This window comes from Falco punctatus, assembly GCF_963210335.1.
Source record: "Falco punctatus genome assembly, chromosome: 3".
In the NCBI taxonomy this organism is placed as follows: domain Eukaryota; kingdom Metazoa; phylum Chordata; class Aves; order Falconiformes; family Falconidae; genus Falco; species Falco punctatus.
Window position 1 is genome coordinate 68,742,654 of NC_137582.1, and position 13,021 is coordinate 68,755,674.

The window sequence follows — 13,021 nt, forward strand, 5'->3', positions numbered from 1 at the left end:
GGTTAACTGAGAGCATGGGAGCTATCAGCCCATCAAACAGTAAGGGAACTCATCTGGGCATGTTCTTCTTTCCATCTGTATGAACCATAGCAGGTACTATAGCTTTTGGGAAACAGGATTAAAAGTATATATGGCACTGAGAACAGTGGACCTGTAAGGCATTTTTTACACAAATGCCTTGTGCCTTATGCACTTTCCCAAGGGCCTGCTCAAAAAACAAATTCAGTAGATGGCACAGTGCTGCTGTTGGATGTACATTTGGGATATTTGCTGCTGAAGACACTGGGGCTTTACAAAAGTAACTCGGTGTCAGCACTTTTTGCTGTCCTGCATGCAGTACTGGAAGCAATGTAATTCTGGCAGTACCATACCTCTGTCTTCTCTGCAGTGTGTTTGCCACAGAATCCTGTGCTTCTGCCACCATACTCTTTCCAATACCCAAGCCACCTCCTTCAAAGCTAATTGCAGTGTCAGTGTGATCTCCTCTACTACGATGGTTGAGTCTGAGGAAATAGCTAAATAGATCTTCCACTGTAAGCTTTCATTGAAGAAATTCTTCCTCTCAGATTTGTATAGTTTATCTCTAGCACATGCTTTCATTCATGGAAAGGCAGCTAAAAATTAAACAGGAATCAGGTTCAGTGACTTCCCAAATGGCAGTCTTTCACATTCAACAGCTATTGGGCTGAGATGAACCTGTAACTTTGCCTTTGAGCGGAGAACCTCCTGCCACGTGCCATGTAAATCTCTCTTCCTCCTTCATGCCCATAATCATGTTGTAGGTGAACTGTAGAACAAATCTGTCACAAGGTGAGATCTATTGATATGCAGAGTGTAGGAACAGGGCTCTTGCTTGTCTACGTGTTTTGGTCAAGAAGTTGTAGCTACCTGTTAAAAAACAGTAAGCTAAGTTTTTAGGTATTCTGTAATAATGCACTGTGGAGAGTTTTAACTAGACAACTCTTTCAACAGTTGTGAGAAAGGCCCACTTACTGTTTCTCTAAATGATGTGCATTATCACCAGCGAGTGGCGAGTGGCTGGTGAGGCATGCCTCAGTAACAAGGCAGGAGTGCATTGCGGGTGAGGCAGCCTGTATCCCAAGCACGCAAGCTCTGTGACATACATCCTGGCTCTGGAGGCCACCATGGCTGTTTCTGCATCGTGGTCCTGAAAAGGGGAGCGCTGCATGGAGGTACCTGAGCAGCTGCAGGCAGAGGCGGCTGAGGACAGCCAGGTGTGTTACCAGAAACATACCTGCAGAGCTGGTGGCAGCTGAGGTGGTAAAAGGTGTTGGTCCAGCATGGTAAGGAAAGGGCTGGTACCAAGAAGGTTCAAAATATTAGTAAGTTCAGCCACAGAAATACATGAAACTACTGTCCCAGACAGGATATACTGTGATTGTATAGTCTTTGCAAAACAGCCAGCAGAAAAACTAATAGAGCTGAAAGAGACTTCACTCAACAGGGTTTGGGGATATGGCCTTCAGAAGGCTAAATGCTTTTTGCAGAGTCTTTGGACCTCTTGGCGAAAACACTGGTGTTTGCTTTAAGACTTCCTGGGTTTTTTTGCAGATAACACAGGTTGTATTAAAAAAACACTGTTTCATGAGTTTCTCTTCCTTATTAGAAAAGTTCATGAGATCTTAAAGCATCTTTCTGGTCACAAAGTGTAATAATAGCCTTGTTATGTGTGGGATTTCCTTAGCATAGTTTCAGAAAGGTGCAAACATATTCATCAGAAGTGATTATTTGTTTAATTATGCCAGAGAATGCTGGTAAGCTTTTGGATTTTCTAATTTAGAAAGAGGCCAATGCAATTTTTTTCATTATTTTCATAACTCTAGCTATAATAAACTGTAATTTTTCAAACATATGTTTCCATTTTATTTTGTGTTGGCAAAGCCTTTGAATGCAGTCCCTAGTGCTTACCTTAACTACACCTCATAGAGGTTGTAAATACACCTCTCCTCAGCTGCATTGCAGCTAGAGACAGCGTCTGGCAGCAGGCTAGGATGGGCAAATGACCTCAAAATCCTGAGGGCCTATAGCAGCGGTGTTCCACATTATTGATAGTAGCAGAGATATTGACAGTCTGTGCTTGGAAGGAAAATAGGAGTTTGATGTGACATATTGTGTGTCTCAGCAAGACTCATAAATAATTTTGACAAGTTTTTGTATGCATGGGAAAGTCCTTGATTCAGCCTCCCATAAAAATAAACTTCTATTATGGAATGTATTTGTCAAGTGGCTGTGTGATGGATGGAGCTGCGTTTACCCCTTGGCAGTTCGATGAGTTTTAGATGCACAGCTTACCAGAGAGGATTTACGGGCAGTACAGAAATAATTATTCAGTATGAAATACATAATTCCTGTACCTGAATTTTCATTTTTTATTATATGTTGTTTCTGTTGCATTTCTGGTCTTTAAGACAAAAGGCCTTGCGATTTTATGTGAAGCTGTTGTATGTCTGTAGTTTCTGTTTGGAGAAACTAATTCAAGTCCTTTCTCAGACTTGGCTTGTATTTTGTTAATTGAGTCGGAGCTTTTAATAAATAAGGCAAATGCAGGGAAGTTTACATTTTAATTTATTTTTTTTAACAATAAAAACTCTCTTGAAAGGATGTGTTAGCCTTTTAGCAGGAAAAAAATTAATAAATCCGATGAAATTTAGTTTCTTATGCTAGTTATCGCTACTCTTGCTCTCTTCCTCTCACACCTTTCTGATATGGAACCCAGATCACTTGGCATATTTGTTGCATTCTTCTTTAAGGCTCTTCCTGCAAGACTACCTAACCTTCAACTGTTTCTCTTCTTTGCTTTTTTTACTGTAGTCTTTGTTTTCTGTCAGGGCCGCCTTTCTCTCTCCTACCTCTGTTATTTCTGCCTATTCATTTCTTATTCCTTTCACCTGTTATTTTTTTACACATTTAACCTTTTCTTTAAACTTGCTTTCTCATTCTTTTTTCTATTCCTGTCCTCCTGATTGAATGTTCTCCTTGCTGTTTATAGTTCCTCCAGCCTTTCTCCTTTACCTTCTTCCTGCATGTCCAGTCCGTTCCTTCTTACCTTTTTTCCTCTTTGTTCTCAGCATCTTCTTATATTCCGGTTTATTTTTATACTGCTACTTTGTGGCTTTCTTTACTTTTTAGCCTCTGCCCTCTCTATTATTTACCATTCCTAACAGTCATATTTCCTTCCCCTGTTCGCAGCCTCTAACCACGACCTTCTGACAGATACCAGTTGTTCAGTGTTTCTAATTGGTAGTCTGCTTGGTTTTCCACATGTAATGTGAAACTTCCCAAAGTTGTGCACATGGTACTTTTTTTAGTCATTACAAGAGAACTATTCAATTTTGGATAGTTCCCATAAACGTGGTTAAGAAATCCCACTGTCCCTTCTCCCCAAGAAGAATGAGATAGTCCTGAATGTGTTAACAAAGCCTTCTGTTGTAAAAGACTCAAAAGAATAATAATTTTGAAAATAACTTTTAGTATATAGTATGGCACGTGCATCAGTCAGGTTAAGAGATCCCACTCATCACAGGTGAGAATTATTGCAAATACAGGAAGTTTAAAGAAATATCAATCTACTTTTAAAAGTAGATTATTTATTTTAAGACTTCCTACCATTTACCATAGCCTGTAGATATGGTAAATTAGAATTCCTGTTCTTCAAGAAAACATAGTCAGAGATTTGTGTAGAGCTATTTGAATGTTAAAAATGTGCCTGCTCAAACAGTCTGTGAAAATAAGTATGTTAATGCTTAAAACTAGTGCCTGGATACTAAAAATTGGTTGCAATTTGAGTTGTGCTAACCTTATACATACTGACACCTGGCTCAGGTGCTCATGCGCAGTTCACATTCTTGGATTTGAGCTGCCCTCTGATCTGCCACTGCCGCTCCAGGAAGGCATGGTCTCCAGTGGCTCTGCTGGCCAATCTGACACGGGTGGACCTCTCAGATAGCCTTCAGCATCTTAGATGTGGGCAGCTGAGCCAATTCATGACTGTTTGTCCACATGCAAAATAATGTTGCATATTCCTTCTAATATATTCAGTTTTAGCTTAAATTAGCAGCAGGGAATCAGCAGTAATCTCATTTGGGCTATGCTAGTAAAGCTTTGGAGAAAACCTAAATAGCAGGTGCCCGCAATCAGTTAAATCTTCTGACTGTCTGCCAGTCTCCCATACGTGCAATACCATATGGGGCAGCCTGCAATTTTGAATCATTATCTATTCTTACAAATTGTCCACAAAAAGCCTATTTTTATTATTTACTTTTTAATTTTTTTTTTTTCATGGACAGTTCCTGCCCACCAAAACTCCATTTCTAGTATTGCTTATCAAGGTGACACATGCAAGTAGCAAGGACTTGTCTGCTGCAGCTAATTATACCACTGCAAAAACCTACCAGAGTTGAAAGTCAGGCAATTGTGAAATATATTAGCACACATGCATCTGTGTTTATGCTGTGTTGTCTTGCATAGATCAGGGCATCCATGCTGTAGAGCTGGGAGTTAGAACAGTGTTTCCCATATTCCTGTTGTCCATACTAGGAAGAACATCTACTGGAGTGAAGGGAAATTTATCATCAATTAGATGGGCCCATAGCTGGTAGAATCTCCTTCTTTAAAATTATATCCTATAGGGCTATTTTAAATAGTTACCAAGTTTATTAGGTATCACTGTTTGCTCCACGTCATTTGAAGGTCTGTCTGTACTTCCATTATAAACCTCCTTAATAGGAAAGAATTTATGACCTAGCTATTAAAAACATTCTTGGCCTAAACCTTGTTGAAGAAATTCTCATCCAGAATTGTTATAATGCTTTAAAAAAAAAAATCTCTTCTGCAGTCTATTTCTCTGGAATTTTGGTGCTAAAACAGGAAAAGCAATATTTTATAGTTTTACCTGCTTTTTTTCCCCCTGAATGTCTTGGAGGGGGGGGGGAAATGTTAATTGTAAATGATGAAGTAAATGTGCACTTAGGGGTTGTTTTGTGTTTTATTTTGGGGGCTTTGAGGTTTGAGGGACTGGAAGAAGGAGGAGGATTATTGCTGCCTGTTAAAGTATGTATTTATGAATGTCTTAAAACTTTTCTCTCTTCATTTTCTCATTTCTACTCCCCTTCTCCTTTCCCAAACCTGCCACTTCATTTGCAAAATTCTTTTAACAGCATTTTTATTATGCATTCTCATAGAGCTGTGTATTCACAGTGTTGTATTAACATGATGCTTTCTAATAAGTATCAAGCAATTTCTCAGTGCACAGTGCTGTGTCAGAGATTTCTATTACTAATATCTTCAGGCAACTTCATTTCAACCCATGTTGTGCTTCAAGGATCTGTCGAAGTGCACTTCAATGCATCTGAAAACATCCTCAAAATAGAACAACATGGATTGAAATTGAGGGGCCTGGAAGCAAACTGGAGGGGACAATAACAGCTTAGTAAAAGTCCTATTTTTCTCTAGTCTCGCTTTCTTTTTTATAGCACCATTAAACATAAGAAGTTGAACAACAATTAAATACCGTGGCTTGCTATAGCAGTGTGGTAGCCTCACTGGAAAAATTAGCATCAACAAATCTGAGAGCCAAGATTGTTGTTTGTGAACTTACATGGTTGTACTCATCTGGTACCCAGATTTCAAAGGGTGGAAGTGGAAGTGCTTTTGCTGATTTTAAGCCACTTATCTGCATATGCAAAAAACATTACTTCTATTCAGCAAAAGCAGTGTATGTCAGTATATTGAAGGTCGAGTTGCAAGAAAGGAGCTTCTAAGCAGTGGCCCTGTTACTGATTAGCTTTCAGTTTTCATGTACTCCTCTTACAAGAATATAAGAAAGAATAACGTCAGAGTTTTACCTGCTTTCTTTCTGTTTTTTTCCTGTAAAAGGTGAGTAGCAAAGAAAGAATCAGTTTAAGTGATTTTCTATAAGAAAATAAGACATTGTAGAGGACAATAGATATCTATTCCTGTCAAAAAAACAACAAAAATGTTTGCTGTGGAACCTGTTTGTATTATTAGACACTAATGAAAAGTAATAGCTTTGAAAATATTTGCTTGGCATATAATTAGGCATATACGGCCAAAATTCTGTGCAAGAATGTACTATGGCTGAGCTGGGTGGCAGTGGGTGCCCTCACAGACAGTTTTGTAGATAAAAGATCATCAGGGTTCAAGTCTGGGATTGTTCTGAAGGCATGTGGGCTGCATTGTTTCCCTTAAGCTAACATCTCCTGATTTAGTCGCTCAATATAAGGAGATTCCTAGCTTGCGTGTTTCAGAGGAAAAACCCTCAAAAATGATATGGTATCTGACTCAATTTTAAGAGAATTTGAAAGACAACAGAGGGAACTGATCATGCTTACCTCAAGAAGACACTGATACCCCGTGATTATAGTTATTTATCATGTATGCATGCGTGTATGTATGTGTAGTAATTTACTACAACAGCTGCCATAATTTAAAGATACAAATGTGGTCAATAGTAGCTGTTTTATTGGTGACCAAAGTACATAAGAAAAAAGGGGGATATGTCATTTACTAATATGTACTTAAGACAGAAATCCATTTCTCTGTTAGGGAGTAGGTCTGTTTAAATGTGGCAGGGGAACAGGCTACTTACTAATAGGAGAATGTCAAAGTGCATATAAAAATTTTAATTAAAAACTTGTTAAGATTTTATTGCCCTTCTTATATGCTTGGCCAGATTTACCTTATGGAAAGTCCCTTTAAACTGTTTGTTTATTTCAGTTGCACTGGGATAAACAGTCCCTGAAGAATACTGGTGTGTGAGAGGGATCCTCACTTTTGAGAGTACCCACATACTAAATTGTGCTGTCTTTCAAAGAGCAATAGGTTGCAGTTGAAGGCACTTCCCTCCCAACTCTCCAGAGTACCGCAACTTACCTAAAACACTGCTGTTTAAATTACAAAGATACATCACTGACCCTCTTTTCTTTTTTTTTCTGTAGTAAGTACAGCAGAAGAGATAGAGAGAGTATGGCCTGCTTTGTTCATTAATGTTTTTGAGTTGTGAGTGGAACTGAAGGTGCTAATTTCTTCAGTAGGTAAAAGCTTTGGGCATTTTTTTTCCAAATACACCTAGGGAATCTGCATCTAAGTAGTGTAAAATACAGTGTACTGTAATTTGCACTTCAAGGCACAAGTTATGCCTTGGAGATTTAAGTATAGTAGGCTTTGCCAGTATCAAAAGATTAACTAGTGGAGGTGGCTTGTGGGTGATTCATACAGTGAAGTTTCTAACTGGAAGAACTGTTAGTTAGGCACTATTTGCACCACCTCCACTAAAAAAGGATTTAAACTCATTTCAAAACTGGTGAAGGTTTATTGGGTATCCATATTGGCATGTAGGTGCTTACAAGCCCCTTCTTTTTACTAAGGGTCAAATCCAGCTCTACCAGCTGCGGTTTGGAGGAAAGAAAAATCGTAGAAGTGGCCTCTCAAAAAAAAAAAAAAAAATCTGTTATTAGGGACTAAGAGGGCAAAAAAGTAGCCTAGTAAAACTGTGATTCTGTTATGACCCAGAAACCAAAGCCTGAGTGAGAGGTCAAAAGTTTTCAGTTTTATTGTGTGAAGCTTGCCCCGAACCATCCCCAAGCCTGAACATGGACTCCACAGCCCAACTTTGCCTGAAGAGATACAGTCTTGAAATTGTGGATTCCAAAGAGTTTCTTTGCCTTCTGTGTTTTCCCATTATCCTTCAACCAAGCTCAGGAAGACCAAACATGATTTTCTTAATGTTACACCTAAGGTAAAAATCTAGAAAATCACCATAAAAAAGAAAGAAACTGACTCAAGCGAACTCATGTGCCTTCTTTAAACACCAGACAAAAGAGCAAAAAGCCCATAAACTTATCCTTTACCCTGAAACTGAGTTTGAGTATAATGTGCTATCATGTTATCATTGTTAAACTTAAAAAAACAGGGATTGCAAAAGTTAAAGTTACTCAGTTTTCAGCCTAAGCTTTGAGCTGTTGCTTGGATCTGTAGTTAAATAGTGTGCATGTAAATTTTGGTATAAGAATTCCCCTTCCTTAAGGATATTTTCCAATTAAGTTATGAAGGTAAAGGGAAAAAAAAGTCATTGATGTGAATGAGATCTGAAGTGGATCAGAAACCAAATCCTGAGGCAAATTGAATTGTGGAGGCTAAAACAGGATTTTAGCAATTACTAATACTGACTGGAAGAGAGTTGATTCAAAGCCACTTTTTTGAGGATAGTTTAGAGCAGGTCAACCCATGAGTTACATTCGAACACTGAATTGCATCTTATTCATCCCAAGTTGCTCTTTTGACTTAAGAAGGGCTAATTCTAAGTTATGGTACTGCTGGCTGTGAATATCATAATCCCTTATTGTGAACTGTGTTTATTGATGACTGAAATGTGAAAACTGCATTGCAGAATATTTAATCTTGTCTCTTCTCCCAGTTCCCATCTATGGAGACACACTACAGTTTCAACTGATAATTTTTTTCCTTTTTTGTCCCATGGTTTCTTCTGTTTTCTGCTTTTCAGAAAGCATGATTTATTTATTTGTTTGAGACTATGTGTTGTAAAAGGATTACCTTGTTAATTGTTTTTTCTAGTGCAGTTAAAAAGTCTTATGCTTAAATAGGTGCTAATGTTTTAGCTTTGAAAGTTACATGTTTACTGCCACAATAAGAAACCAGTTATTTTGTTATCTTTCTTTGCGAAAAAATTGTTTTGTACATCTTTTTCAATACATTCCCCATGCAACAGTCTCCATTTTATACCTTTTTTAATCTCTAATAGTTGAAATACCTGTTCAATCTTACATTATGATGTATGAACAGGATTAGTGATACAGTGTTACAGGAAGAGTGGTGGGGGTCTTGTAAGTGTTGTGACTGTTATTAATTATATTTCAATAGAACAAAATTGTATACAATAAATTTTTCTTCATAAAAAACTTCAGAACTTCATTAGTTTGGCTATGGAGTCTATGGAGAGGTGAATGGTGAATTGTAGTCATTCAGCTATTTTCTAAACTGCAGTCTTAAATGTGAGTGTATTTTTAACGGTGCACAGTGTATACGTGCCGATTTACAACATCCTGCTGCATCTGAATTACATTTTGATTTTGGTTTGTTTTGGTTTTTTATAATGAGGGGGTTTTATTCTTTCAGTTTCACATGATGAAAAAGTAGCTGACATGAATTTTCTTAGACTTGTCCCTGCATGGTGATGCTCTCTGGATAGTCATGGAAAATTTCAGCCAATGTGAAAAAAAAAAAAGAAAAAAAAGAAAACAGGTTATAATTTAAAACAGACTATCAAACTTCTTGACAAACAGACACTAGATTATAGTAACAGTTTATTCAGGAGCCAGATGGCAAGAAAACCTTTTCATGCTATGTGATGGGACATATCTTCCTAAACCAAACAGAATTATCTTGTAGACTACAATTTGGATAGCCAGATTTTAATCTTCAGTTAACCTTTGTATTACCTTTATGAAAACCATAAGTGATTAATTTATTAAGCAAGATTTAAGAAAAAAAAAGGGGGGGGGGGGACGACAACAAAAGAGAGTGTTTTTCATCAGCTGGTATTTGGAACACAGTGTCCTAGATAGCATTGTGGACTTACAGGTACCACTGCTAGCTAAATAGAAGGTAAGCACAAAAGAGGAGAGAAGGAAAGAACCTCAGACCAGTCCTTCATATACACTTGCGCTCAGGCATCCCATCTTGGTTTGTTTAATTCCCTTTTTGAAACTCACTTCTCTCTACAATTTGCCTGATTCTAGAGCTGATTTGTTCCTTCTCTTTTCCTTTATTTCAGTTCCCTACTGAAGTATCAGAACTATCTCCTCACTGTACCGTGATGCTCATTGTTTGTGTTTATTTTAACTTTAATCTCTCCTCTCTCCACTCTGCCTTTTGCCTTTTTATTCTGCATGGTTTTGTAATCTCCAGTGTATAGCTAAGTTGTGTGCGAGTAGCTCTGGTACAACTAGTTGGATTTCATTGTAACTAGGTGAATTGTACTATAAAGCTTGCTAGAAAAAAGGCCATAGCAAGAGAGGACACTGGGACCGCTGGGAGAGACTTGACAGTGATGGAAGGACAAGCAAGGTGGAAAATGCAGAGGGAGGAGAGTATAGGGACAAGGCAGAGTTTGTGAGAACTGCTTCCCACAGCCTTTGGCTGTAAGATCTTGTACTTATTGTGCCAGTCAGCACTTTTATGTCAGTTCCAAGTGAGAACCAAGAAATCATGATCTTTTCCTTGTGACATCTCACCTTCCATCAAGGAAAACTCAGGCACAGTAAAGAAACCCTTCCAGAGACTCTAATTAAGCTTTCAGAGTCACTTTTATTTTACTGAAGATTAGCTGAAGATTAGCATTTTATCATTTGCATATGAAATTATATGGATTTTCCAAAAACATGCAGTAGATGGCTAGAGCAAATAATTTCTGGGAAATACATGCTCACATGAAAGTGCGATGTTACTTCCACTTACGCTTGGGAATTGCTGCGTGGTGGTGCTCTACTACTGTGGCAGTCACATGGAGAAATTGCTGGTAAATAAATAACAAGAAACTAAAAAACTCAAAACAGAATGCAGAGAGGAGTTTTATGAATTAGCTCAAGTTATTAAGAGTGGTACATTTTCAGTATGGCACACTGGCTATGGCTTACTATCAATGCAGTCTTGTGGTTTGAATAGCTGATTTCTTACTTTTACAGTATTTTATGTAAAGTAAATGCTTCATTCAGCATATAATTTGTATTTTCATTTACCAATATTCTCCAAATACCATTTGGAACAATAAAATTGGAATAATAAAGGAAAAAATGAGAGAGTTCACATACATTGGCAATAATTTGTTTACCTATTCCCTAGTTATGGGGAGGCACTTAATTTCTCCATGTTTGCTATTTTTTAGTTCATAGCTGAAGATTCATGCAATTTTTCTGTGCTTACGTTTCAAAGTAGGTGCTTTGGCAGTTACATACTAATTGCCTTTGAAAAGTTGTTATGCCCCTTCTTATCCTCAGAGCATCTAAGGAAAAATTTGAACGACAGCCTCAGTAGTCCTTTCTCATACTGCATTTCTTCTAGTCTTTTACACTTCCTTCCTTCAAGAAAAATACTAAGTTGGGTTTAAGATACAAATTTTTACTTCAGGACATTTTCCTCATCCATTCTTCCTTTCCCTCTTCCTTCAAAAGCAAGTCCAAAGAGAAAGCTGGACTAGTAGCTTAAATTTTATGCTCTCTGTATGCCTTATGCTGTGAATCACAGCCACTTTGTTCTTTGGGTACCGAAGTGGGTTGTACTATACAATATTCCATTGGTAGAATATGGACACAGTGAAATGACCAGAGAATTTGTTCCTTTATGAGCAGTTTTTCTTCTTGTTGTTCTTATACAGCATTGTTTAAAGCACACAAAAATGCAATATATAAATCTATTGTTTTCTTAACATTCTCAGCAGTTACTCAGAAAATTGCTAAGCACGGGTTTGTGTTTTCTTTGATTCTCATTGATTGATTTTACTTAAAATTTCAAATACTTTAATCATTGTTAGTCCACCTGTTCTAATAGTAGAAGGTCAAATTCACAGCTGAAACAATAATTTTCATCTGTTACTTGCAAATAATTCTCTCTAAAATGTGTAAAATAGACTCGTGACTAATTCAGAACCTTGAATTAGAACCTCCTAAATTTCCAGGACTTGGATTGCACCTGCATCCAAATTTCACAAATTACACCAATTTCCATTACATGCTAAAATCGGGAGGGTGAAAAAATGCTCTATTTAGACATTCTCTGATAGTGTGTTTCAGTCCAAGTTCTGTGTCTGGAGCTCATCCTAGATCAAAAGGGTTTGAACAATTTACTTGTAAATATGAACAGGAAAATATTTCTCTAACACTATTCCAGCCATTTACTCCAGTCATCTTCTTAATAAGTAATACAAGATTATTTCAGAAATGTTAAAAACGGTTAGCTAGTAGTACCAGCCACCCATCCCTGCACAGCCTCCCGATATTGATGAATATTTTTAGCAGTCTAGCTGGTGATCATGAGTTGAGGTTGGTTTTGTTTTGTTTACGGTTTTTTCTTCTATTTTACCTATTGCTGAAATGAAGATGGGGGGAGGGCATGTTGGTCACAGTCATCACAGCGTGTCAGAGCTAAAAACTGCTTGAGCTGCTGCTTTCCATCTCTTGCACCAGGCAAGGTTGTGAAGGTTTATCTTGGCATCATACTTGATGGAAGTGATTGGGTTTGCTTTTTTTTTTTTTTTTTTTTTTTTTAATACCGACTGTAATGTAAGTATATGGCATACAGTATTTGTTCTTTGTATTGCTGTTCAAATTCCTTGAGGTTTTATGAATGACGTTTACATGAATCTTTGAAAGAGCAAAACATCATGGACTTTTAAAATAGAAATATTAGGCAATAAATAGTATAGCTGAAAAATCAATAATAAAATGTAGGTGGCTTTTACTGCTAATTTAATTAAGTATGCATCATGTGTAAAATTGCATTTAGACACACAGGTAGAGCTGCTTACTCATATTGAAATGTAACTCATATACCATTTGAAAACAAGCTGACATGTAACTTGCTATAAAAAATGAAATATTCTAAGATATCCAATATGTCTGTGAATAAATGAGATGTGCAGAAGTAAAAAGGGAAAAAATAACTTCAAGTTGTCTAAAAAATTACCTGACGATAATAAAGAGTTTGGGTTTTTTTTCCTTATTGATTATTCTCAGAAGTTAAGGTTTCACAGTAAGATTGACAACTGAGTTATTTGCCCATACCTAGTGACTGACAACAGATAATGGAAAGGCTTTTACCATGATATAACAGCAGAGAATAATTTCTAATTTACTACTATAGTTCTCATCAAAAGTACCCCAGCAAAAACATTAGATTTATCACTTCAATTACTGGAATTTCACATTTAGTTTAAAGAGACATGTTTCTATAATGTGACAGGCTTTAC

At 37.2% G+C, this 13,021-nt stretch overlaps 1 protein-coding gene across 2 annotated transcripts in view; it reads left to right on the top strand.

Moving 5' to 3' along the window:
* Positions 1–13,021, top strand: part of ZNF407 (zinc finger protein 407) — a 355,347-nt gene that overhangs the window by 298,095 nt on the left and 44,231 nt on the right. The window lies entirely within an intron of this gene.